General features: G+C 44.1%; 1 long non-coding RNA gene across 3 annotated transcripts in view; it reads left to right on the top strand.

Annotated features, from left to right (window-relative positions):
* The first annotated feature begins 15,984 nt into the window (after positions 1 to 15,984).
* LOC120403731 overlaps positions 15,985 to 26,650 on the top strand; it is a 46,051-nt gene continuing 35,385 nt past the window's right edge. For all 3 annotated transcript variants that reach the window (XR_005597698.1, XR_005597699.1, XR_005597700.1), the window contains exons 1-2: positions 15,985 to 16,099; positions 17,308 to 17,468. This is a non-coding gene — a long non-coding RNA (uncharacterized LOC120403731). The remainder of the gene's footprint in view (positions 16,100 to 17,307; positions 17,469 to 26,650) is intronic.

Here is a 26,650-nt window from a genome sequence, read left to right as displayed (position 1 = left end):
GTTATATAGGGTATTATCTGAGTTCAAAGCACTCTCTAAAGACTGAACCACTTCCCCATCTCACATTCTCCCTGTCTTCCTCAAAGGTTAGTGTTCTGAGGTGTATATATAAGTGGGGTTCCTCTCTATCTCCGAGTATACATGGAAGGGGTCTCCCTCTATCACTGATTGTACTCTGCTCTGTAGTATATATGGGAGGGTGTCCCTAGATTTCCAGTTGTACTCTGCTCTGTGGTATATATAGGAAGGGTTTGCATTCTCCACCTTTCCTTGCATCCCTGATGGCATTTGCTCTGCAGTATATCAGGGAGGGTTCATTTCTCCCCACAACCCTTTCTCTTCATCTCTGATTGCTCTTCAGTTTGCAGTATTGATGAGAGGGGGTCTCTCCTGCTTTCTCTTTTCCTGTATCCCTGGTTGTACTCTGCTTGTTTCCCTATCTCTTGAAAGACCTCTCTACAGCTTCACTCTGGGTTACATATATAGAAGATGTGCCTGGATAGTGTATACAGAAGGAACCATGCCATGCTTTCTTGACAACCCTAGTTGCCTTGTGAGCTCTTGAGTGTTTTCAAACAGGTGGCCCTTGTCATTACAAAACCTACTGGTTGGCTGAGTGGGTGGAGCTCCAGACAGGACCATCCATTGAGAACAAAAATAAATTTTCAACATAGGGGTGGAACTTGCACCCCTAGATGTAGACGGATTTGCATGTTTCCCTTGCTTTGCTCTCTATGACCTATACATCAAATGAGTGAGGGGTAGATTTGACTATGAGCATATCAGAAAATGTTTTAATTGTTTTTAAATTTTCTTTGTGTTAAAATTTTAAAATTAAATGGCCAGCCATGAAGACCCATAACATAACACAAAAAGTAAGTTACAAAATCAAACAAAACACTCTCGAACAATCTAAATCATGAATGATGAATAGTTACATTAGACAAAGTGTCCATGTCTTATCCATTAATACCTATTTACTCTTGGGGAGAGACCCAAATTGGATTTATGTTTTGTGTCCCAAGGAAAATCTTGGCTCTGCCCACATAAATCCCTCTGAAAAATCTCATGCATCTTTCTTATACATATTGAAATTCCTTAGAGGGAGAGCCTTCTTACCCTTGTACAGGGGCACAGAGTTTAAAGGCTAGTTCGGATTATCTATGAGCAATTACAAGGGATTTGTGGGGAAAGAAATGTTCAGATGAAGTTAGTGTCTTTACATTCTTATTTTTGTGCTTTGTACAAAACCAAGTCTGTAGTGCTTAACAAGTAACAAAGACAGACTCTGTCATGAAGAGTCTGTGATCTAAAACCCGTACAGAGAAGATGGGACACTGTGAAAACATAATTGGGAAATAACTTGACTTTTTTATTATTTCACTCCTTGTGGGCAAAGCAGGAGATAAACCCCATCCAGCTGCTAATTTGCTTCTTGGTTATAGAAGATGTTGTTTCAATGGAGAGATGAATGGAGATGTTAGACACTGTTTAATGCAAGGGCGAGCACAGGCACGGGACATGTATTAGAGTGAGGGGCTGTGAGTATTGGAGAGCTGAGAGTACGTAATGTCACTCCTATTCCCTGCTTTTGTTGATAATCCAGTAGTGGGTTGCAGCTAACTGCAGGTTAGCTGTGCAGTTGTCCCATAGTCCCTTGTTTCAATTCCATAAATCTTTCTTTCCATGAACAGTTGTAGTCATCGTTTTAAAGCACAAGCCTAAACCATGTCCCTGGCTTCCTCATGAAAGAGAATTAGACCGGTGTCCTATTGTGGTACTCGGTTGTCTCTTGGAAGAAGCTCAGATACTTCAGTGATGAGTACCATTAGAAGAATTTAGACAGGCCACCTACCCTAACAAAAGACACTCTGAAAGTTGTTCCAGTGGTTAATTACTGTCTGTTAAAAAATTTACATGTTATTTCTAGTTTGAATTTGTCTAGCTTCAGGTCCAGCCATTGGATCATGTTTATACCTTTCTCTGCAAGATTGAAGGAGCCCATTAGATATTTGTTCCCCATGTCGATACTTGGACTGTAATCAAATCACCCTTTAACCTTCTGTTCATTAAGCTAACTAGATTGAGCTCCTGGAGAATTTCAGTATCAGGCATGTTTTCTAATGCTTCAGTCGTTCTCATGGCTCTTCCCTGAGCCCTCTCCAATTTATCAATATATTTCTTGAATTGTGGACACCAGAACTGGACACAGTATTTCAGCAGCAGTTGCACTAGTGCCAAATACAGAGGTAAAGTGACCTCTCTGCTACTTGAGAGTTTCCTGGTTATGCATCCCAGGATCATATTAGCTCTTTTAGTCACCTCATCACATTGGGAGCTCATGTTCAGCTGATTATCCACCATGACCCCCAGATCTTTTTCAGAGTCACTCCTTCCCAGGAGAAAATCCCACATTTTGGAAGTATGGCCTACGTTTTGTTCCCAGATCTATCCATTTCCATTTAACCATATTAAAACACACATTGTTTGCTTGCACCCAGCTTATCAAGTGATCCAGATTGTTCTGTCTTCATTATTTATCCTGTCCCCCCAATTTGTGTCACCTTAAAACTTTATCAGTGATTATTTTGTTTTCTTCCAGATCATCTATAAAAATGTTAAATAGCATAGGGCCAAGAACCGATCCCAGTGGGACCCTGTTGGAAACACATCCACTTGATGATGATTCTCTGTTTACAGTTACAATTTGAGACCTATAAATTAGCCAGTTTTTAATCCATTTATTGTGTGCCATGTTAATTTTATTGTTCTGTCAGTGTATATAGTTGTTTATACAAAATCATAAATGTCAGAGATGGAAAAGTTCTATTAAAACGAGGCTTTTCAACGTTTTCTGTACTTTGACCTCATGTTACAACAGAAAACATTTTATGACCTTCCTTTTAACCTTAGGAAGGTGGTCACAATCTCCAAAACGTGTTTGCAACACCCATGTTCATGTATAAAAACAGGCAGTCTTTCATTGCTAATGCAGGATTGTTCCCTACAAAAGAATTTTCTAGTGCTTTGTCCAGTTTAGTTTTAAATATCCCTAGAGAAAGATCCTTCACCGCTTCCCTTGGTTGCAAGTCTATTAATCCACCTAATGCATCTCACTGAGAGTTTTCCTAACAGTAATCTTAATTTTTCCCTGTCTTAAATTCATCTCATTACTCCTGGTTATATTCACTTGTATCACCCTACATAATTCCTCTCCCTCCTGGATGCTAGCACCATTCACCATTAGTAGATTGTTATATAGAATCAGCAGCCTAGTCTCACAATTGAGGGGTTCAGGCTGCAACTCCATGTTCTCAGAGGGCAGGGTGGAAACAATTTGTTCTCAAATGTTCCTGTTGATGTAAATAGAGCTGCTGCTCCAAGCAAGGACTGTGGGATCAAGCTCTTAGATTGTAAACTCTTCAGGTCAGGGTACGGACACATTTTCTTTTGTCTCCAAAGGATTGAGCATACTTATGCCACTATTGAAATAATAACTATAGCAGACACCTCCTTTGTAGGAAGCATCTCTTGCCATGGGATGTTTCCAAAAGGGCTGGAGGTCTCAACCATATGAGTTCCTGCTACTGCTTTCCCTTCCCCACTTGCAGTCTGGAATCCAATTATGGGCCAGCAAGGCTTTGGGCAGGGTTGCTGATTTGTAGGGGATTCCACAAGCTTAGTTTAGGACACATGTTACATCTTGCGCTGTGACTCCAGAAATTGGAGTGTTGTGATTTGTTTTTTTGTAAAATCCCTTTCAGAGATCAGTAGCTTGCTTCAGGTTTTAAATAAAGATTCTTAGTATTGCTGTGATCCAGCTGATTTGTTTTGTTTCTCTTTCTCTTTGGCAGGTGTTCTCTTTCCTCTCCTTCCCCTCAGTCATGTAGTTTTTTGTATGTCCAGGTTCCTTGTCCCTCTCTGAGGAATGCTACTTGTGGCAGCAAGGGGAGTAAGGGGACAAAGGTTTTTTTAGAAGCAAGTGTCAGTAAAATAATAAAACAAGGAAACTTTATGCTCAGGGAGCTGGTACTGAGTCCCACCATGAGGCTAAGACCTGGTCAACACGTGTAATTTAATTTGCCATAGCTGTGATGTTTAAGGGTGTGAAAAATCCACATCCCTGAGCGCCATAGCTCTGCTGACCTATCCCCTGGTGTGGACACAGCTAGGTCAACAAAACAATGCTTCCATCGACCTAGCTACTGTCGTTATGGGGAGATGATGTTCCTACAGCAACAGAAAAACCCCTTCCATCACTGAAGGCTGAATCTACATATGGGCGTATGCTGACAGCTATGGCACTATAGTGTAGACGTGGCCTTAGCTACGCCACTTTAACTCTGTTGGGATTGTTAAAGTGGTACAACTCCCAGTGTGGATGTAGTTTTACTGGTATAAAGATGATTTTACCAGTATATCTACCTCTGTACAGGAAGGGGAATAACTACTGGTATAAATCACCTTTATACCAACTGCAGCCACACTGGGGATTGTACCAGTATAACTATTTTAGTAAAAATCCACACCGCTAATTGATGTGGTTATACTGATAAACCTTTCAGTTGTAGACCAGGCCTTAGTGAAGCAGGAACTTGAAAGATCATAGTCTGTGAGACTCTGAAGGGAGCAGAAACATCGTCATGGCTTAGGGGGAATCGAAAGCCCAGAGCCAAGTCCCAGTGTTACACTTAAGTGTTAGTGTAGACAAACCCTTTGTCGGCAAAACTTTTGTGGGTCAGAGAGACACCCCTGACCAACAAAAATTGCACCGACAAAAGCACTGGTGTGCACAGTGCTATGTCAGCGGGAAATGCTCTCCCACCAACATAGTTACTCCACTCATTGGAGGTGGTTTAATCGAGCCAGTGGGAGAGCTCTCTCACGTCGGCATAGAGCAGCTACATTGGAGGCCTTACAGTGGCGCAGCCATAGTGGTACAGCTGTGCCGCTGTAAGGTCCATAGTGTAGACACAGCCTTAGAAAGAGTTAGGAGACTGGAGGCATCTGGAAAGATGTGGGAGGTCCAAAAGCTCAGTCTGGGCACACATGTTCAGAAGGCTGAAAGAGCAATTTGAGCTGTAGAAACAGAGTTTTACTGAACTATGGTAGAATGTGAAGGAGATAAGGCATTATAATGAAATCTGTCTGAGGTTCCTCTTGGACCTGTTCCATGGTATCACACCAACCTTACTATGTGGCTTTAAGCTTCAGACCCCCGCTTCAGATCTCTTTCCTTCCTCTTTGAACATTTTTTTTTGGTCCCTTTGGAAATAAAGCTTCATTTAATCATAATGACAAGGGTGGAATGATTGATGTGAGGTGGAAGAGAATTCCACAGCTGGGAGGAGCATATGGCTAAAACATCTTCAAAGCTAAAGGTCCTGGAACAGTAGACGCTACAAAACCGGCACTGGCTCATCTCACAGCCTGGTAATAGTGAGAAAACAAGGAAGCCTCTTATTTAAAAAGGGGCAAGACCACTTGAAGTCTTCTGTGGAAGAAGTGTCATCTTGCAACCAATGTCTTGTTGATACAGGTATTTGATGCCTCCTATCACCATCGTATCTGAGCAGCTCAACTACTGTGCCGTTTATCACTGTGAAAACCTTTTTGGAGGAGAGAGATGTTCTGAATGTTTAGTAACTGTGAGGAGGAGAGAATTTTGGTTGCTTCCTGGAGAATCTATGGACCACAAGCCCAGCTCTGCAGTGGTCCTGTCCTGCCAATTGTGATGCAATGTACTGTCAGCTGTGATGCACAGAGCAGAATTACAGATGTTTTTCAGGAAGATGGAACAGAAGCTTAAAAAGGGAGAGTGAAACACAGGAAAAGGGAATCAGATATTACATGGAAACCAAAAGCTAAGTTAAGGACAGCCAGAAGAATGTGAAAAAGCTAAAGTAACCATAGTTAGTACAGGTCAAAGGGGAATGTAGGTGATACTTTCTGTAGGACAGAACGGAAAGCATTGTAGTGTCATATAGACAGAAAAGATAAGAGAGGCTAACTTGGAACCCTTGCAGGACTTATGTAGTTACATTTCCTGCCTTTAACCTTAGTCCAACATGCTAACAGTACCGAGATGGCTAGTGAAAGGTCTGCAAGTGCAACACATTGACCTTCCTAGACAGCTGCATCTTCATGACAACATTAGGAAAGATGCTCAAAGTTTTAGTTCAGGTACTTATTGGTAAATGTACCACCTAGCTCAAAGGCTTGGCAGTGGAGCATATGAAACCTTTATCTCTTAAGTCACTGATTTTGAATTCATCCAGTAGTGACTCAAAAAGATTGCCAGCTTGCAGATCTCCAATAGATTTTAAGACGATTGCTCACAGTGTTATGTTCTTAGTGGATAAATGTATACCACACAATTATTATTAATCACCAACAATGTGCTTGGCTCTGTCTAAGACAGGAAATACAGACAGCCACTGCCTAGGCTAGCTTACCATTTAAAGAGTAATATTGAATATGAAAACAAAAAATACGGTTGCCATTGGAACTGATTAATACTTGTGTTGGTAGCATCAGGGGAGACAAAAGGACTGAATGAGCTGTGGAAGTGATTGTGTGGTGAACTGGGAATAGCAATGCTGACTCATCTTTGCCCAGTGCTTTGAGATCTATGTATGAAAAGTTGTGTCTTTAGATTTTCCCTAGATGTAACTGTATTTTCCAGGTTGAATTTACTTTTAGCCCTGTATTTTCAACCTCTTCTTGTTTATAATTCTTTGCCTTGCTGCTATTCACAATTTCCCAGTTAGATTTAATGTAATGTGCTGTCTCCTCCTATTTCCAGAGCACTAATGAAGAAGTTAAATAAGACTGGACCTTGCACTCAAGCCATGTGGCTCTCTACTGAACTTCTTGCCCTATCTCACCATGTTGTAATTTATTATTAATTATTTTTATTATAGTAGCCCTTAAGTGCCCTAGTCATAGATCAAGACCCCATTGTGCTGGGCCCTATTCAAACACAGAACAAAGACTGTTCCTGCCCCAAATGGCTTAGTCATTGCTCTCTTGGCCTTTCATCTAATTTGAGTCTGTGGTGTGCTCAGAATTATTGTCAGTTCCCCCCAAAGAAGTAGGTACAGTCTAACCTGAGAGTTATGAACACCAGAGTTATGAACTGACTGGTCAACCGCACACCTCATTTGGAACCAAAAGTATACAATCAGGCAGCAGCAGAGACCAAAAAACCAAAACCACAAATACAGTACTGTGTTGTGTTAAACATAAACTACTAAAAAATAAAGAGAAACCAGCATTTTTCTTCTGCATAGTAAAGTTTCAAAGCTGACTCACTCACTCACTCATTCCCGTCACCCCAATCGGGGTATGGGCCGCCAACCACAGATCTCCAGAGTCCTTTATCCTGGGCCATTCACTCTAGCTGGTTCCAGGTACAGCCCATTTTTTTGCTATCAGCCTGAAGGTCGCGTTGCCAGGTGTTTCTTGGACGGCCTCTTTTCCGATGGCCTTGGGGGTTCCACCGCAGTGCCTGTCTGGTGATGTTAGTTGGCTGCTTGCGTAGTGTATGTCCTATCCAGCCCCACCTTCTCCTTCTGATTTCTTCCTCTGCTGGGAGTTGACGGGTCCTCTCCAAGAGGTGGATGTTACTGATGGTGTCTGGCCAGCGGATCTGAAGAATCCTTCTGAGGCAGCTATTAATGAAGGTCTGGATCTTCCTGATGGTTGTTTTGGTTGTCCTCCAGGTTTCAGCTCCATACAGTAGGACTGATTTCACGTTGGAGTTGAACAGTCGAATTTTTATTGCCAAAGACAGCTCTCTGGAGCTCCAGATGTTCTTAAGCTGTAAGAAGGCTGCTCTTTCCTTACCAATCCTTACTTTGATGTCTGCGTCTGTGCCACCCTGCTGGTCAATGATGCTACCTAGGTAGGTGAAGGACTGCACTTCTTCCAGGGGGCTTCCATTCAGTGTGACTGAGTCGTTGCTGATGGAGTTAATCCTAAGGATCTTGGTCTTGTCCTAGTGGATGTTGAGGCCAACCTGTGATGACGTGGCTGCCACTACGTTGGTCTTCTCTTGCATCTGCTGTTTCCTTTGCAAAAGGAGTGCAAGGTCGTCGGCAAAGTCCAGGTCATCAAGCTGGGTCCACAACGTCCACTGGATTCCGTTCCTACACTCGTAAGTGGATGTCTTCATAATCCAATTGATGACGAGGCGAAAGAGAAATGGTGACAACAAGCATCCTTGTCTGACTCCAGTTCGCACCTGGAAGCTGTTTGTGAGCTGCCCTCCAGGGATCACTCTACAGTGTATACCGTCGTATGAGTTCTTGATTAGGTTGACCACCTTTGCTGGGATGCCATAGTGCCGAAGGAGCTTCCAGAGGGTCTCTCGATCCACGCTATCAAACGCTTTCTCATAGTCAACAAAGTTGATGTACAACGAGGAGTTCCACTCCATAGACTGCTCGACTATGATGCGGAGCATTGCTATAAGGTCTGTGCATGATCTGTTCTGCCAGAAACCTGCCTGTTCATCTCGTAGCTGTGGATCGACACAGCTCTTCATTCTCTCTAAGAGGACTCGCTTAAGGACCTTCCCTGGCACCGACAGGAGTGTGATTCCTCTATAGTTGGCACAGTTGCTGAGGTCTCCTTTCTTGGGGATTTTGATGAGGTATCCCTCTTTCCAGTCTGCCGGAATCACTTCTTCTTCCCATATCTTCTCAAAGAGGGGGTACAGCATTTCCACTGAAGCATCCAGGTCTGCTTTCAGGGCCTCTGCTGGGATGTCGTCAGGTCCAGCTGCCTTCCTGTTCATCATGGTGATGGCTTTTCTGATCTCATCTCTGGTTGGTTTATTGCAATTGATTGGAAGGTCCTTGTTGGCTGGGTCGATGTCTGGTAGATTTGGTGGTGCTGGTCTGTTCAGGAGTTCCTTAAAGTGCTCCGCCCATCTGTTCATCTGTTCTATTCCTGTTATAGACTTTCCCTGCTTGTCTTTAACGGGACGTTCTGGCTTGCTGAACTTTCCAGACAGTCGCTTGGTAGTATCGTACAGCTGTTTCATGTTGCCGCTGTATGCTGCCTGCTCCACTTCTGCTGCCAGTCCATCCACATAATCTCTCTTATCCTTCCTAATATTCCTCTTCACTGCTCTGTGGGCTTCAGCATACTCTTTTTGAGCTTTGGCCTTTGCTGCTCTAGTCCTGCTGTTGTTGACTGCTGCCTTCTTCTTCTGTCTGTCTTCTATCTTAGTCAAGGTCTCTGCTGTGATCCACTCTTTCTGCTGGTGTTTCTTAATTCCAAGCACTTCCTGGCATACTGACCTAAGTATCTCTCTCACTTTCTGCCATCTGTTGAGTACACTGTCTTCCTCTTCCTCAGACCGATCCTGTAGTACTGAAAACTTATTCTTCAGCGTCAGTACAAAATCTTCCTTGGTCTTATGGTCCTTCAGAAGGCTGACATTGTACTTCACTCTTCTGTCTGACGCGTCTATCCAGTTCTTCTTCAGCTTCAGCTTCAATCTGGCCACCACTAAGTGATGATCGGACACCGTGTCTGCTCCTCTTCTAACTCTAACATCCTGCAAGGATCTTCTGAACTTCTTGCTAATGCAGACATGGTCAATCTGGTTTTCTGTCGTGCCTGCTGGCGATACCCAGGTACTCTTGTGGATCCGCTTGTGAGGAAAGATGCTACCTCCTATGACAAAGGTTGTTAAGTGCACACAGATCCACAAATCTCTCTCCATTCTCACTCATCTCTCCCAGAGTGTGGGTCCCCATGACTTGTTCGTATCCTGTGTTGTCAGGTCCAATTTTGGCATTAAAGTCTCCCGTAAGGATGGTCATGTCTTTGTCTGGGAGAATCTCTAATATTTTCTGGAGTCTGTTGTAAAAGTAGTCTTTGTCCTCCTCTTTACTGTCATTAGTTGGAGCGTAGCACTGAACAACATTCATCTTAATCCTCTTCATTTTAGTTCTGAAGGATGCTGTGATGATCCTGGGACCATGTGCCTCCCAACCAATCAGTGCTCTCTGTGCCTGCTTGGACAACATGAAACCTATTCCCTGTGTGTGGGGTGCATCGCTCTCTTCATGTCCTGAATACAGTAACAGCTCTCCTGTCAACAGTCGTCTCTGTCCAGCTTGCATCCATCTTGTCTCGCTAATGCCTAGTAGGGTCAGGTTGTTGCTCCTCATCTCTGCTGCAACCTGCACCGTCTTTCCTGACTCGTACATGGTCCTCACGTTCCATGTGCCGATGGTAATACTCCTGGTTGCAAGAAGGGTAATCGGCTTAGTGGCTTCCTCGCGGCTTTCACCACCCAGCGTCATGCGTCTTCGAGTTGAAGACCCTTCTTTTTCCAGGCTAAAAGCCTCTGTTATCTCTATTGTTGGTGTTTCTGTAGCAAGTTGATTTTTTACGGGGTGAAGTTGCTAGCCCCACGCCCAACCCGCCTCCTTTACCCTGACTTGGGACAGGCAGATGGCCCCAAAGGACCTCTCTGGTGGAGTTTTCAAAGCTGTATTAAGTCAATATTCAGCTGTAAACTTTTGAAAGAACAACCATAACATTTTGTTGAGTTATGACCATTTCAGAGTTATAACAACCTCCATTCCCGAGGTGTTTGTAACTCTGAGGTTCTATTGTATTTAAAAGAAGAAGGAAAAAAAAGGTAGGTGTTTCAAAATCATAAAGGAATTATATGAACTGGAAAGGGCCTGGCATTCATTACTGAGGTATAGACAAAGCATGTTACAGGGGGACTGTCAAATGCGCAGCGTAAACACCACCTGCCCCCAGTGTTTCTGTTCTTGTATATTTAATTTTGTCCCCTTTTTTGCCCCAGCTTAACTGTTTGGTTTGGGAGGTGTGTTGCCTTTGTATCATAGAACATCTATGTAAAAAACAACTCCCCCCCAAAAAATGCCTTCTAGTGAGTGACTTAGAGCTCAATCTGCTCAGCTTAGCTCTGAGGTTGAGAGGTGACTTCATTATGGTGTAGAAGTTCTTTCATGGGGAGAAAAGGCTGGGTACTAACAGTCTCTCTCTAATCTAGCAGAGGAAAGGTATTACAAGAACCAATGGCTGGAAGCTCAAGTCAGACAAATTCCAGTTATAAACTAGGCACAAATTTTTAACAGTCATGGTGATTAACCAATGGAACAACCTACCCAGGAAGTAGTGGATTCTCAATCTCTTGATGTCTTCATATCTAGACTGGATGTCTTTCTGGAAGGTATGCTTTAGTCAAACCTGTGTTACTGGATTCAACACAGGGGTAAATGGGTGACATTCTATGGTCTGCTTGATAGTGGAGGTCAGATTAGATGGTCAAATAGTTTTTTGGCTCTGAAATGTATGAAGCAGGTTGGCTTTTGTCTTCCTGTCTTTCCACTCTGATGTGTGAGAAGAGAGATGCAATGAAAGGTGTGTAGCATTACAGTTCCCGGCAGTATAATCTGGGCGAAAAACCCAGAAGATGATAATTGTGTTGCCAAAGGGCTGCAAGCATGGAATCAGCAATTGGTTAGACAAGGAGAAAGGCAAGAATTTTGCTTATGCAAATAAACGTACATCTCTTACTCCATTTGTATGTAACCTCACAGGATTGGAGACAGTGTGGCAATTGTTGTTGATGTGCAATTTTGAGGCACCCAACTATCTCCTGGTTAAAGATTCCTTAACAGTTAGGATGCCCCCCTCTTCCTGCTACACAAAAGTGAAGCAGGAATTCCTCCTGATTCTATGCAGAATCTATCAGTGTTGAGTCAACTTCAGGAGCTCTATCTCAGCTCTTTAGCTCAGTTGTGTATTCTGTGTGGATTCTCCCCTAGACTAAAGCAAGTAGGGAATTGGTGGGCTTGCTATCGCCTTGGCAGGACATCTGATGAAATAAAGTACTTATAACTTCCTTGCATTTTATCGCCTATAATCATGAATTGATTCCACTTCCTCTGGTGTGACATAAGGAAAGATGCCTCCCTGCAGAAGTGCTCCACTGGTGGCCCCTGGTTTGATATGGAAATTGAAGGGGCAGGTGTCTTCCTGTGGAAGAGCTCTGCTGCACCCAGCTTCTGACAGGAGATGATGTGGCTGGAGAGAGTGTTGTTCACACTGGTATCATGGTCTCTAATAATGAGAGGGCAATGACCAGCTTTGAAATGTACCAAACTGCATCTCCTGGCATGTTTCAAAATAAATGTAAAATTCCTGCACTGATGGGGCAGTGCCCCATGCCAACTTTGAAATCACGGGTCCTGGAAATGGCACTGACATCTAGTGCTAGCAGCTGTCTGTTGTCCAGAATGATGTTGTCTAGTCCTTGGTACTGGAAGTTCTGCTATTAATACCCTGAGCTGAGGCCATGTGCACTGAGCTGGCCCCTGGGCAGAGCTGAAGTCTAAGAATTCCCACTCTCTCACCTTTGGCTGCACCAGAGACTAAGTCAAGAGCAGGAAAAGCTAGAAGAAAACCTGATCATTCATCTGTCATGGGCAGCCTATCCAAAGAGAGTTCTGGGATGGCTTTCCCGCAGAAACCTGTATGGGGCACTTTGTACATATCACAAGTGTTTTGTGTGGTCATGGAGTTTCCCTATTAACAGGGCTTGGACTCCAGACTGTTAGGACTTTTTGTTTGTTTGGTAAGGTTGTAAACAAGGAAAACTCATGTCTGTGTCCCTTGGTCTAAAAACATGCTTTGTACTCTCTGAGCCACGCTCTCAGAGAATCTTTGTTCAGAGTGTAGAAACTGGAAATAAAAGCAATATTCAAAATAAAGAGTTTTATGTGATATAAAGTAAACAGACCTGCAATGGAATGAGGAGGTTCACTGACGTCTGAATGAACTCATGCAATCATGCCTCAATGAATACATATTTCTTTGCCTATTCTCTTTCTCCTATATAGTACAACTCAACTGAGAAGTCTGCAGGAGAGATTACTCTTTGTCCATTCAAGTCACAGCTTCTTGACTCCAGGAAAAGAGGTTTGCTGGGCCCATACCATTGCTCCTTGTTTTGCAGTGGCCTTGCTGTTTGCTGGGTTGCCATGATTTCATTTCCCTGTTCTTGTTATGCACCCAATTTGTAATTTGAAACATTAAATACAACTGTCTCTCAAGTAGCTGTTCACCTGAATCACCATGTTAAATCTGGCTCAAGTCAACAGGAGCCATCTTTGAAATGAGCTGGTGGTGTCAGGTCAGTGTTTAGTGGACATGTTTATTTCACTGTGAGCACTGATTAGTCTGGTCTTCAGCAGTTTCTGTAGGGAGCCCTGGAGATTGAATTCTTCTATCACATATGATGGTCTCTAAAAGTCGAGGTTGAGGCCATCTCTGAGGAGAACCATGTAGGAAATTCCCCTGTGCATCAGCTGCTGTAGGTATAAATTATAGGACTTTGCCTGTCACATCAATCTAGCACTTCTCAATAGCACAGAAATCATGAAGCACTTAAAAAAATCAGAAAAATACTTTGGATAATATTTGATGTGTTCTTTCTGAAACTGAATCATTTCAAAAGGCTCTTGATGTTTTTGCTTCTATCTGCAAACTGTACATCTTGTAAACGGGATGAGCAGCAGAGGCACAGTGTGGGTGTGACAGTGAAGTGGTCCTGATGGAACTCATTGGCCAGAATGGGGCTTGCTGAGATTGCAGCACTCCTGCAGGGTACTTTTCTTAAGAATCCTATTTCTCAGAGTCCTTGTCAATTAAGAATTTCTCAGTTCATTTGCAGTGTGTGGCTTGGGATGAATGTTGGACATTCTCTTCTCTTTGCAAACAAAAAGAGGGAGCTAACTCTTTAGCCAATCTCTATTTAGGAATGTATTGCTTTGACTCAATAAATATTGTCAGTGTTGTGACAATAAAAGTATACTGTCAAACTTAGAAAAATAAGTGGTAGCTTGTTCCGCCTCCACCCCCACATGTGCATTTCTGTTTATGAAGTGTCTCATCTGATAAACAGTGGTTTTCTTTAAATACAGAAGTTGCTTAATTTGATCCACTTCTATTTACTTATTTGGTTTTAAACCAGAAGCAAAGGATGTCAGCTAGGTTGGGAACTGCTCTTAGAATAGCGGTTGAATAGTTTGTGGCAGAGCCAGCAATAGAGATGTCCACATTTTTGTGTGGCCCACAAAAATAGTGGCTTTCATTTATTCTTTGACATTTATCAACTTCTCTTATAAATCATTTATTTTAATTATAAAATGTACCTATTATCACCTCTGGGCTCACGTACACAACTTAAAACATGCATACAAATTGACCCAATGCCAACTCAAGGACTCAACACTCCCATTTAAACAAATTGGTATGTCAAATCCAGAGCAGTGTCAGGATACTCCACACCAGGGTCTAGCAATTTCACACTACAGGCAAATAGTTGACAGTGACTCTCTAGTGATAAGCAATATGGAGGGTTTCTAAATGCCACAAATGGCAGTCAGTGAGTTACAGTGTTGGATGTAAAAGTGCTATTTCTAAAGGCAAGAACAAGGGCAGATCTCTTTAGGAAGAAGCATTTGGAATGTGCAAAACACAAACATTTGGATGTTTTAAAATAAAGTTACAGATGGGAAAGCCACATTAAGGTAGGAGTCATCTAGTTCCTTCTTACATGGGGACTATGCATGTGTCTCCTACAATTCCCTAGGGTTTTCTTGGGACCTGGATTACTTCCTGTGGGAAAATTTAAAAAGTTCCCCTTTACCCCCCATCTGGCCAAATCTAGGGATTAAGTGTCTTTAATACCAAGAACCACATGGTGAATTTCCTGGGAGTTAGACCAATGCAGTGACCCAAAGGATACACAGAACCATAGCAAAAAAGACCTGTTAGCTCACCAAGTCCATTTCCCTGCCAGTGCAGGATTAAGATGTTCTAGGTGGAGCTGGCAGTGACATCTTTAGTTTAGGTTGCCTGACACTTTCCATTATAACACCCTGCCTTCAGTTTCTTATAATTTTGCCAAACTTTTACTGTTCAGGCTAAAATTTTCCATGCCAGATGCCTGCCTCAGACTGATATTTTCTGGAAAGTTTCAGCAAAAATGGTTGAGCCATTTCTTACAACTGTCTCAGTGAGATGCGTTAGCACCTCTATGGTTTGGAGCAGGGACTTGACATTTAGCAGGAAGATTACTTTAGGGTCAGGCAAATATCCTTTTCTGTTCATGTAAAAATTAACACATTTGGCGTCTGAAAAAATGGCTGCATGCACATGTTTAGGAGAGATTTGTTAGAGGCTGGCAGCTAAATTATCTGAAGATTTCATCTGGACTGAAACATGCTCTTCAACAGTGGCTTTCAACCTTTCCAGACTTCTGTACTACTTTCAGGAGTCTGATTTGTCTTGCGTACCCCAAGTGTCACCTCACTTAAAAACTACTTGCTTACAAAATCAGACATAAAAATACAAAAGTGTCACTACACTATTGCTGAAAGATTACTGACTCTCATTTTTACCATATAATTATAAAATAAATCAATTGGAATATAAATATTGTACTGACATTGTGTATTGTACATAGAGCAGATAAACATGTCATTGTATGAAATTTGAGTTTGTACTGACTTCATTAGTGCTTTTTATGTAGCCTGTTGTAAAACTAAGCAAATATCTAGAAGACCTCTGCGTACCTGCAGGGATACATGTACCCCTGGTTGAGAACCTGCTGTAGAGAACCTGCTGTAGAGCAGAATTGCTGGGACTGAGCAGATCTTTCCCTTCAGTTACTCCTCCTAGCTGGCAAGTGTCACTGTGGTGCCAAACACCAGACCTGAGGAGAGTGTGAAAATGGCTTGACTCTAATGCAGAGGAGTAGGGAGCAGAAGGGGAATGGGGCAGGTTGGTGGGTATGGGGCAGAGGGGTCTCTAATTGCTTGGGAACACTTGCCTTCAGAACCTGAAATAGAATCCAGAACTCCCTGACAGCTCTACATTTCTATGATTCTTGAATCCCAACATTCCTCTGCTGTCTAGCAACCTATGGCAAAGTGTGCCTCTCATTTCCCTGTAGCAGCTGTTCCTCACAGAGGATAACCATTGACTCAAATGGTAGATTGAAAGGTTTCCAGCATTGCAGATGACCCACACAGAGGTCAGTGTGGTTCCACATGAAGGGATTTCTGTATTTTCGGTTTCCTTTTTAAAAACACTTTAAAAGAGTATTAAGGCTACAAAGTCCAAACACTGAAAGTTGGGAAATGGCACATTAGTGTTGTGCATGTTGCCTTAATTTAGTCCCTTTGTGTGTGCATTATGATACAGCTTTTAATTTAATCACATCATATTTTTTTCCATAAGACACCTTCATTCAGAACAGAGGGTGGATGGTGCTCACTGAACAACCAGCTATTCAATATTTCTTGTCACCCTCATTAATCAGTGTCCAGTCCTATGCCTTATTTACAGCACATCATCCAAACCTTACTCTGAATAAAATATTATTTATTTCCTATGGCACTCATCATTAGAGTATCTGAGTGCTTCATAAACATTAATGAATTTATCATCACAAAATCCCTATGAGTTAAGGTGCTAATGTTATCTCCATTTTACAGATGAGGCACAAAAAGATTAAAGCCAAAATTGTTAAATGTCTACTAATTTTGGGGGCCCAACTTGAGACACGTAGGGCCTGATTTTTTTCAGAGTATTTAGCATTTTTATAACCCTTTATATGGTCAAAGCACAGCTCCCTTTGCCTTCAGTTGCAGCTGTGAGTGCTCAGCACTTCTGCAAATCGGACCCCAGCATCTCAAGTTGGGTACCAAGAAAATGAGGAACATCCAGTGGCCACCTATCAAAATTTTGGTTTAAGTGACTCGCCCAGCATCAGATAGGAACTCTGTGGCACAGGCAGAGATAGAATCCAGTCTCCAGGTGAGCATTCAAGTGCCTTAACCATAAGACCAACCTTTTTCGTCCTGCAGTCCCCTGCCTCATTCACTACACACCTTCCATCTTGTGCAACAAATGAGACAGGTTCTACAGACAATAGCCTCCTTCACTACACAACTCTGGTTCATCTCAGCCGTGGTCCATTCCATGCACTGAATAAGGAAGGAGTTTTGTGGCAAAATAGTATGTAATCTTACTTAAAGCTTGTATCACAATACACGCACAAGAGGCATGAATTAAGGTTGCCAATTTTACAGTTTAACTGTATGTCTGGCATTTCCTAACTTCTGAGTGCTTGTCTTTGCAACTATAACATTCATTTAACATAGGGTTTTGTGGTTGGTTGGGGATTTTTTTTTTAATGTATGTATGCATGCATTTCTACATGTTGGGATTTCTTTACAGGAAATTTTTGCTTCCTAAAAATGTGCATACTCCTTGGAAATAACTACATTTCCCTGAATTTCTGAAGAATTGAAAGCTGAGGAGCAGCCCAAATCACAATGTCCGAGAGAATCTGTTGTTTAAACAGGTTGGCTGCTACTGAACCAGGAGAGGAGAAGTAGGTGAGTTTAAGACTGCTCCAGAGAGTGGAGATACCTATTTTAAAAAAACTTTTTTTTAAGCCACACACCAGAGGCAGTGCCAGATTAATGCATTCTCCTGGTCCGTGCCAATACTTGTTGTCATCCCCTGACTCTCTTCCTTTGCAGAGCAAGCTGTAAAACAGTGACTGATTTAATCTGTTTTTTGTACAGTTCAGAAAAATTCAATTGATATTTAACAAATAAAAGACTGCCTACAGGCACCGAATTTAGCAAACAGGCGAAACAAAAATCTGCATGAATATTTTGGGGAGAGTGTCTGAGGGATCGGAGAACAACCAGGAAACCATAGCAAAATACATGACCGAGGTACATCAAAAAGTAGTAGAAAAACGTTATGAAAAATCATCTAAGTATCTTGTTAGCTTCCCATTCACTGTCCTATTTCCCTGCTCCCCCTTCGCTCCTCAGCACTGGGCCTATCCTAAGAACTGATAAACAGTCTCCCAGAGATTTTACGTGAGTCATGTCAGACACAGGTGTGAAGGATCATTTTACAGAGCAACTTAAAATTTCTGATGAGAACTGACGCAGTTCAATTCAGAGATGAAATATCAAAATATTTAGGCTTTTACATCTAGCATCTGGATGTAGAGCAGTTGTCCAGTGTCCCCCAGCTGTGCTCTATGGCACATTGTGTCTGATTCTCTCCTCTCTCACTGTGTCATTATTTATACCTGTGCTAAGCAGGTATAAGACACCACCCTTCTGATTGGGTAGCATTTTGCACTCACTCGGCACAGGTGCAAATGATGGCACAAGGCCCATGGGAGTGGAGTCAGATTAATTGTTTTTCCACCATGCTACCCACTGTGGGTCTGATTCTTATCTTACACCACTGTGAATCTGAAGCCTATGGAGTTACACTTGTGTCAATCTAGTGGGCAGTGAGGTGGGGAGCGCAGAAGCTAGGAGAGGAGAGTGTGGTCGCTGGGGTGACTGAGGCTGATTTGAGAGATGGAGTGTAAGGGGATAGAAATGGGGAGAAGTGAGAACAGCGCTTGGACAGTTAGGAGGAGGAGAGGCGAAAGGAGCTGAAAATAACATCAGGGTTGCTAGCCAGTGGCATTGTCAGTTGTGACGGACAAGAGAGAGGCAGCGTCTGTATAATTGTGTGAGGAGCCTCTCTGCACTCCCCTCCCACCAAGGAGTCCTATGTGCGAGCTGGGAGAGAATAGAGTCCATCCATTAGTTAATGATAGTACAGCATTCTGAAAGTATAAAGCATTATATCCAGGCTTGCTGTTAGGGTGATGCCCTGATGACTACTGCCATCTGTGCCACTTCTGGCTCCTGCCGTTGGGGTGCCACAGGAACAGGCTGCAGTCAGATTTGGCCAAGTTCTCCCCTTTCTGACAGCAGATGTTCAGCCATCCAAACAGATTCAGGAAATGATTTGACTAGACCTGCAAAGGCAGGATTCAGTTTGAGAACCAAGTGAGTGGCACATGCTGAGCAAGGCCTCCGTATCTGGAGCCTATGTGAGGCAGGTGGTGACTTGTCTTCTTGGAGCCCTGGGGAGAAGTTATTCTTAGATGAGATGTAACATTGAAGTGAGTTGATTTTGCCTCTTGGGGCCTGGATACTGCCTCCTGCCACTTTCCTCCCACCCCTTCCTTTCATCAACAGGGGAAGCATTAACTGGGAATAATCAATGCCACATCTTGGAGAGCTGTGTGAGTAAACGGCTTGTCATATTTCTCTGGTTAGTGAAACCGACAGGGAGTGGGTGTCACGAGGCCAGGTTCTCCTCCTGCCAGATGCACTGACTCACCAATGCAACTCATGGCCCAATAGGTCAAAAACTATCTGCAGATTTCACTGATATGCACCAAGCCTCCATTGTGTGTGGCTTTTGCTACACTGAAGGGACTGGGGCCTTGCTCTCCTAGTCTGACAGAGCAGGTTCTCTGAGAGTCAGGTTCTTCACTAGGAGCCGCTCTGGGGTCTGAAGGTCTATCAGATAACAGTGGACAGCCCCCAACCAAGAATAAACACGAATGCCAGCCTCTATGCTTTCCTAGCAGTTCATGTTGCCATTTCCTCCCATGCCCCTTGTCCTGTGGCTGTTCCTCCTTATTCACTGAGATCTCTGTGAACTTCTCCATGGAAATCAGCCACACGTGTGAGGGCTGCTAATTGTCCCAAATGTTTTGGATAAGCACTCTCTCTCCCAGCCCTGAGCTGACTGACTGCAACAAACTGATCCCTGCCACATCAAAATGTTCCTGCTCCAGTGGTCACACTGCTAGCCCATGAGGGGGTCTCTCTCTCCGTCTGCTGCTTGGTCTTTCTCAGTCTTCCCATCTCACTGTGTCCACCCCTTTCATGCTCCGTTCTTTCACAGTCAGGCCTGGATGTTTAAAAGTAATCGTGGTCAGCATTTGTCATTAATCAGTTTTCATTTTTATTTATTTTTTAAATGAGAGAGAGGGGGGAGAGAGAAAGAAGGAAGAAGCAGCAGCAGCAGGGCGATTGCAGATGAATAATGAAAAGATTCATCACAGCCATACTGGGATATATATATTTTTTGCAGCCAAGCGAGACCGATTCCCATCACAGCTCGGGGACTCGTTCCACACAGCCACTCATCTTTCATGCTGGGGGGAAGGGAAAGATGGAGACAGTATCATTATGGATGTAACTGGGCTCTGAAGTGACTGGTCAAGGTTGCTGCTTCAGTCGCAACAAAGCCGCTTGTGGGAATTTTCTCTACACTGTTGTTGCTTGGCAAAGTGGCTGCCTTTTGCAGCAGATTTTCTCTTGCAAGAGGGTGGCTGGAAGTTTGTTTGCAGGGGAACTATTATATGGAGAAGTTTCTCAGAGTTCTCAATTTGTTAGAAGAGGGTGAGATCTTGGATGATGGAGTAAGGAACAATAAGGGCAGGTCCATACTCACCGCGCGGGTCGACGCGATCTAGACGCGATAGTTCGAACTCCCGAAGCGCCGCGGTCGACTCCGGTACTCCACCACTGCAAACGGCGGTGGTGGAGTCGACGGGGGAGCCGCGGAGTTCGACCCCGCCGCGTCTGGACGGGTGAGTAGTTTGAATTAGGGTACTTCGAATTCAGCTACGCTATTCCCGTAGCTGAATTTGCGTACCCTAATTCGAACCCCCTTTTTAGTGTGGACCAGGCCTAAGTTTGCTCCCTTTGTTTCTGAAAGGTTGGCTAGCACATTAGGATAAGCACAGGGCACTTTTCCCCCGACACTTTTAATGACTTATCTCCACCCCATGTCCAATCTGCCAGTGATGCCAGCCTCAGCAACATCATCTTCCCCTTTATCCAAGAAACATCTCAGTGCTTCCGCTCACCTCCTCTCTCCCCAGAGGCACCTTTATAGATTAAAAGCCCTTCCTGAACTGGTCCACATGGCTGCTATCTTCTTCTAATTTGTATCTCTCCTGAAGATATGCAGCTTATAAGGAACTACAATAGAATGACCAAAGGATCTGTAAGGACAGGCACAGGTGGCTCTAGATCTTCTCTGACTGAGGCTTTAAGGCCCGGATCCTTGGATCCATGTTAGGATCAGGGGTCTGTTACCTTAAAGGGAGTAAAATTCCCTTTTACTTCAGAGTCCTCTAAACTGGGGAACTGGAAGCTCTCAGTGCCAGGGCCATCTTCTGCTGGTGAGGCCAAGTCTGCTAGGCTTCAGAGGCTTTCCTACTCCTGAGAACAAGTTCAGATAATCTATTGGTAGCAAGTTTCTTTGATGCCGAGACCTTTATCAGATGTTGTTCTCAAGCAGGAACAGGTAATGGTGGGATGCTCTTGGTACTAGGGGCTTCCTCAGTACCAAAGAAGCCCCATCTAAAGAGGACATTGTTGCTTTACTGGAGGCATTGGTTCTGCTTTTCCCCTTAAACACAAGGGGGAAAAACCCTGGAGGGGGTCTGGTGTCCTGAACCCTGCACCACAACAGGAGAAACAGAACCCCCACAGATCCAGGGGATGTCCAGGCATATCAAAGGCACGGATTCCACCAGGTCAGGTCTAAAAGCATCTCCAACGTTCTTGTGCCACTGATTCTAAGCACTCCAGGAGGATTGCTTTCTTTACAGGGTGTATTAGTCCCTCAGCACTGGTACAGCCAGAGAGTGCCCACTCTTCTGCACAAGAACTGGAGAGGGAAGGTTCACTCTCCTGCCTTGTACACTCTCTTCTGGGGGTTGCCTGGATTGGCTCTAGAGCCATCCAAGATGGGTTTAGAGGCTGACCTAGATAACACTCAGAGGAAGGGAGCTTCAGATTTCTTTATTCATCCTACTCCTGAATCTTTGGTAGGTTCTGGGCTAATTAAAAGGCCCAAGAGCTGGCTGTATCCTTCCATTTGAGAAAAAGACAGTTAAGATTAAGTTCTTAGGAAGTTCTGTTCTTCAGGTACCTTGGGGAACCATATCACCAGTTATCACATCTTTGCAAGAATAGCAATTCCAGTTGTTGGATCAGATGCTACTTCTGTTAGACTATCTCCAAGAAGCGGAAGAAAGTAGCAAAGGATTTTGCCATAGAGGACTGCATGACTGCCAGCTAATGCTTTCTCTGCATTTTATGATGCTTCAAGTACCTCTGCAAGGACAGTAGCATCAGAAATTGCTCTTTGCAGGCATTCCAGGCTTAAAAATTCCATTTTCTTAGCTGAAGCAAAAGAAAAATTGGATGAGCTTCCAATTAGCTACGAGGATCATGTTAAGTACTAAAGCTGATGAGATCCTTGAAAAGTTGAAGAAAATCAGATACATTGCTCTGTCAAGTCTCTAGGGCTGTCTCAACCTAGCCAGAGGAAGAGGAGCTCAGCTTCATCTTTCTTTGGGTTCCAGACTCTTCATCTTGTTCTCTCTATCCTCTTCTCCAGAAAACCCAGCCTTGCCAACAGCAGAGGAATCAGAGTAAAGAAAAACACTTCTTCCACTGCCCATCTATTTTCATCTGCCCAGCAGATGTGACATGTCACTTTGAAGCTTAGATCCGGTCTATTTCCTCCTACCTTGTCCCCTTTGCTTCCCTTTCAGAGAGAGTTTGGCCCATTTCCTTGCGGCATAGAGTGGAATTACAACAGATTGTTGGGTATTGGGATTTGGGATCCCTCTTGCCGCAGAAGTGGATTCTCTGTTGAAGATGGGAGTTATCAAAGTGCCACAGCAATACAGAGGGAAGTGCTTCTACTCCAGGCATTTGCTCATTTCAGAAATGAGTGACTGCTTTAGTCCTGTTATGAGTCGATGTTGAACGTTTGCATCAGGAGGTGCAAATTCAACCTGCTGATCTGGCTTCTATTATCCCTACCTTTCCACTCAAGACTGACTTGGGTCTGTTATGTATTTTTACATCTCCTTCAGATCAGCTCACGGAAAGTAGCTTCACTTCTGTGTAGGCAAGACACTACCGATGTGAAGTCTTTTCCTTCCACCTTTCTGTAGTCCTAAGGGTGTTCCCCAAGTGCTTGGCCAATGATTACAATTTATTTCAGGCATCAAAGCATCTACATGTACCCGTACCTACATAACTGGCTGGTTTGCACTTACATGTAACAAGCCTTGGAGAATATAACATGCTGCTGGAGATACCCAGAGCTGTGAGCCACTATTAGCTCTCTGTCTCAGCTAGGGTGAGTTTGACACCATCTCGTCACCAGCCAGCTCCCTGCCACACCAGCCTCTTTTCCTCACTGGAAAACTCCTCAAGGCAGTCCTAGCCCAGACCTTCCCTAGACGGAAATGATCAGTGAATTCCAGCCCCCAAGCTCCTCACAGGTGTTTCTCTGCAATGTACAGCCCCTACCACTGTGCATTCACAGAAGATAGTAAATTTGCTGCTCTGATAAAGAGTCAGTACATCACAGCTAATTAATTTAACTGGGGTCATACATCCTTCCCTTCAAACCCAGCACTGAATTGATTTACAGTAAAAGTAAAACCAGTTTATTAACAAAGGTGCATGGATTAAGTGATACCAAGTAAAAGAGATTAAGGTAGAAACAGTTACAAGCAAATAAAAGTGAAAACGCACATCTAAAAGTCTCAAACTTAATCTAGCAAGATAGTCTTTGTTCAAGATGTGTTGTTTTTTTTACCCTTCCCCCGCCCCCGGTCTTCTTTCCAACCTTTTACTGGCCAGGACCCATCACAGAGATTAAATCACTTGGTTTCTTTGTCTCTGTGATGGGGTGGGACTCACCACTGCGGCGCCTCCTACTGGCTGTCTTGGGAATTAGCTCCACGCCCTAGTCTGGTGGTGTCTCACCCACCATCACCTCTGCTCCTGGATCCACGTCACTCCCAGGACCCGTGGTGTCGTCTTCATCATACTGCCCTCCAGCTGTGCCACACTCTGTGTTCTCCCCTTCTGGGGGACCTGCAATCTCCACCCAGCCATTTCCCTCAGTGGCAATGGCAGTCCATTGTCCCAGGGATACTTCCCATGTGGCACTAGCACCCTTTTCTGCCCTTACCTCAGGGCCTCAGCCTGTAGGCCCTAGTGGCCAGTCCATGCTTGCAGCACTGAATTGTCTGAGGTGTGGGGGCTTCTTCCCCCTGCTAGGAGCCTGATCTTCTCCCCTCAAGCTCCAGTCATCTACTGAACTCTGCTCTGCCCTGCAGCCCTTCTTATATGAGCCTGCCGGGCCATGATTGGCTACTTTTCTCAGCCCCTTTCTAATTGGCTGCCTCTGCTGCAGGATCCCTAGGACTGCTTTCAACCCCTTTTCTGCCAGTGAGGGGCAGCTGCCCCATCACAGTCTCCTTACAGCGAAGGATCACTTAGGTGTTTGCTCCCCTCTCTTTATAATTTGAAATGTATTCTTTTGAAATGTATTCTGTATCAGATAAAGCTCATTTGTCTGGAGATACGGCTCCACGGTGATTCCTCCCTTGCTGAGGGTTGCTACTATGCAAATGATCTCTTCCTGCTTCAACTTCCTATACAAACAAATAGCCTGTTGAATTTGCTACTCCCAGGTTGAGGTGTTGGCCTCTTTCCTTTGTCCGGAGAAAACCTATTTATCAACTCCCCCGACATGCCTGGTTTAAACAGCTTTTAGTCACAGACTTTAAAGCATAATATCAGTGAGTATCCATAATTTCCCATATAGAATCGTAACATATATTTTACAATGATATTATTGACCAATGTGATGTTTGTTTTCAAATGATACCTTACAACATCGGTGCTGATTCCATGGGTGCTCTGGGGCTGGAGCACCTACAGGGAAAAATTACTAGGTGCTCTGCACCCACCGGCAGCCAAGCTCCCCTCACCCCCCCCCCTCACCTCTTCCTCCTCTGAGCACGCCACGTCCCTGCTCCTCTGCCTACCTCACAGCGCTTCCGGCCTGGCTGCCGCCAGACAGCTGTTTGGTAGCATTAGCACTCACTGGGAGGGAAGGGGGAGGAGCGGGAATGTAGTGTGCTCAGGGGAGGAGGCGGGGAAGAGGTGGGGCCAGGGATTTGGGGAGGGTGTCAAATAAAGGCAAGGAGGGAGCGGGGACTTTGGTGAAGGGGTTGGAATGGGGGCGGGGCACGGGTGGGAAGTGGTGGGGCAGGGACGGGGCCTCATGGAAGGGGTGGAGTGGGATCGGGGCCAGGGGCAGAGGGGGGGTCGAGCACCCATGGGAAAGAGAGGAAGTCACAAGGCATATTTTGTACAGAAATCATTGCATTAGTAGGTAGGGTGTGAATACAGGGGTGCCTAGATCACAAAGAAATCCCTGAAAAATGATATGAGCTATGTTTTTTTCAGTCCCTAAGATCATGGATAGACTGCAGAAAACCAGGCCTGTTACTGACTTTGAGGGTATCCTGTTTCTAACAAGACCAGATAGCAAGCTGTAAACTCTCTGTATGGGTAAATATGCACCAACATGTCTATGGGGGAGAAGCTTCCCCCTAGCCCCAAAGAGTTAGTGGTTAGCTTATGAGGTTTTGCTCATGCCAAGTGCCACCTCCTCAACCACTCTAGTCAGGTGTTCTCTTTAGCAGTACATGTGATGTGTTTGAGCTGCCTTTTCTGGGTTTTCATTTACCCAGGCTCTGCCCATGAGATATTTACCTAGTGTTCTGCAAAGATCTGGCCTAAGTGTCTGGCCTTAAAGTCTGAGTCTATATTCAGAGTTTCCATTATTTAGCCCCCATTCCCTTCCCTTCCCCTCCCCCTCCCAGAATAAAAATCAGAAGTTAGATGAAGGGTATTTTATTCCTATTTTGGTGGTGGTTGTCATGTTCTACAATAAAGTAGCATTTCTTGGACCCTGCTCTGCTCCCTCTTGCTAGTGTAGGCCCCAAAACCACCACCACAAGATTAAATATGAAAGAAGACCAATTCCCCAGCGCAGAGCATAGCTAAAATATTTCATGTTTAAATAACGAAGCTAGATTTTCTCCAGCCTTGATCAGTCTCTAAAATATTGCAGGTGAGAAAATTATTGCTCTTGCTGAAGGCCTGCTCTACAGCATATAATCTGCTGGAGCTCTCTCCTCCCAGCCGTGCAGGCTCTTCTCAATTGGAAATATTTAACACCCTATTAGTTTTTGATATGTTCTTTAATATATTGGTGATTTCAGTGTTCCCTGCGGGGCCTCAGTTATGAGGATATAACTGGATGCAGGTTTGCATAACCTGTACCAAAATGCTTCAGTCCATCTGATACATGTTAGAACTGCCACAATGTGAGTTTGCATGGAAACTTGCTTTGATTCCAGGCGATGGTTGCTACAGTAGTGTTCACCTTCAATGCCTGAGACAGCAAGGGCTGTGTGAGTAGAAGCCATTCAACAAAACCAAAGAAAAATGATACTCAGAGTCTGGGGCTTAAAAATGTTCTTTGCATTCTACAGAACAATTCATGGGCCAGTATGGTGCCTTGAGCTGCTAAGGCCTCATCATAGGCCCTACCTCTATTTGTATGACACTAACCCCCAGAGGCCCTGGACATGACTGGAATTTCATTGTGCTGGGAGCTGTGCAGGCATAAAATAAGAGACTGTCCCAGCCCCAAGAAATTTAGAATCTACTTAGGAACAAGATGTGACGTGGTGGAGAACACAAGGGATGGAGGTGGGAAAAACTTGGATGATAGCAACAGGAACATGTGGTTCCATAGATTACAAAGCCCGCACTTAATTTTTGTTGTGTTTAATAAT

The sequence above is a fragment of the Mauremys reevesii genome, linkage group 4, assembly GCF_016161935.1.
Source record: "Mauremys reevesii isolate NIE-2019 linkage group 4, ASM1616193v1, whole genome shotgun sequence".
In the NCBI taxonomy this organism is placed as follows: Eukaryota; Metazoa; Chordata; order Testudines; family Geoemydidae; genus Mauremys; species Mauremys reevesii.
Note: the sequence above shows the minus strand (reverse complement) of the source record. Positions and strands in the feature narration are given on the sequence as shown.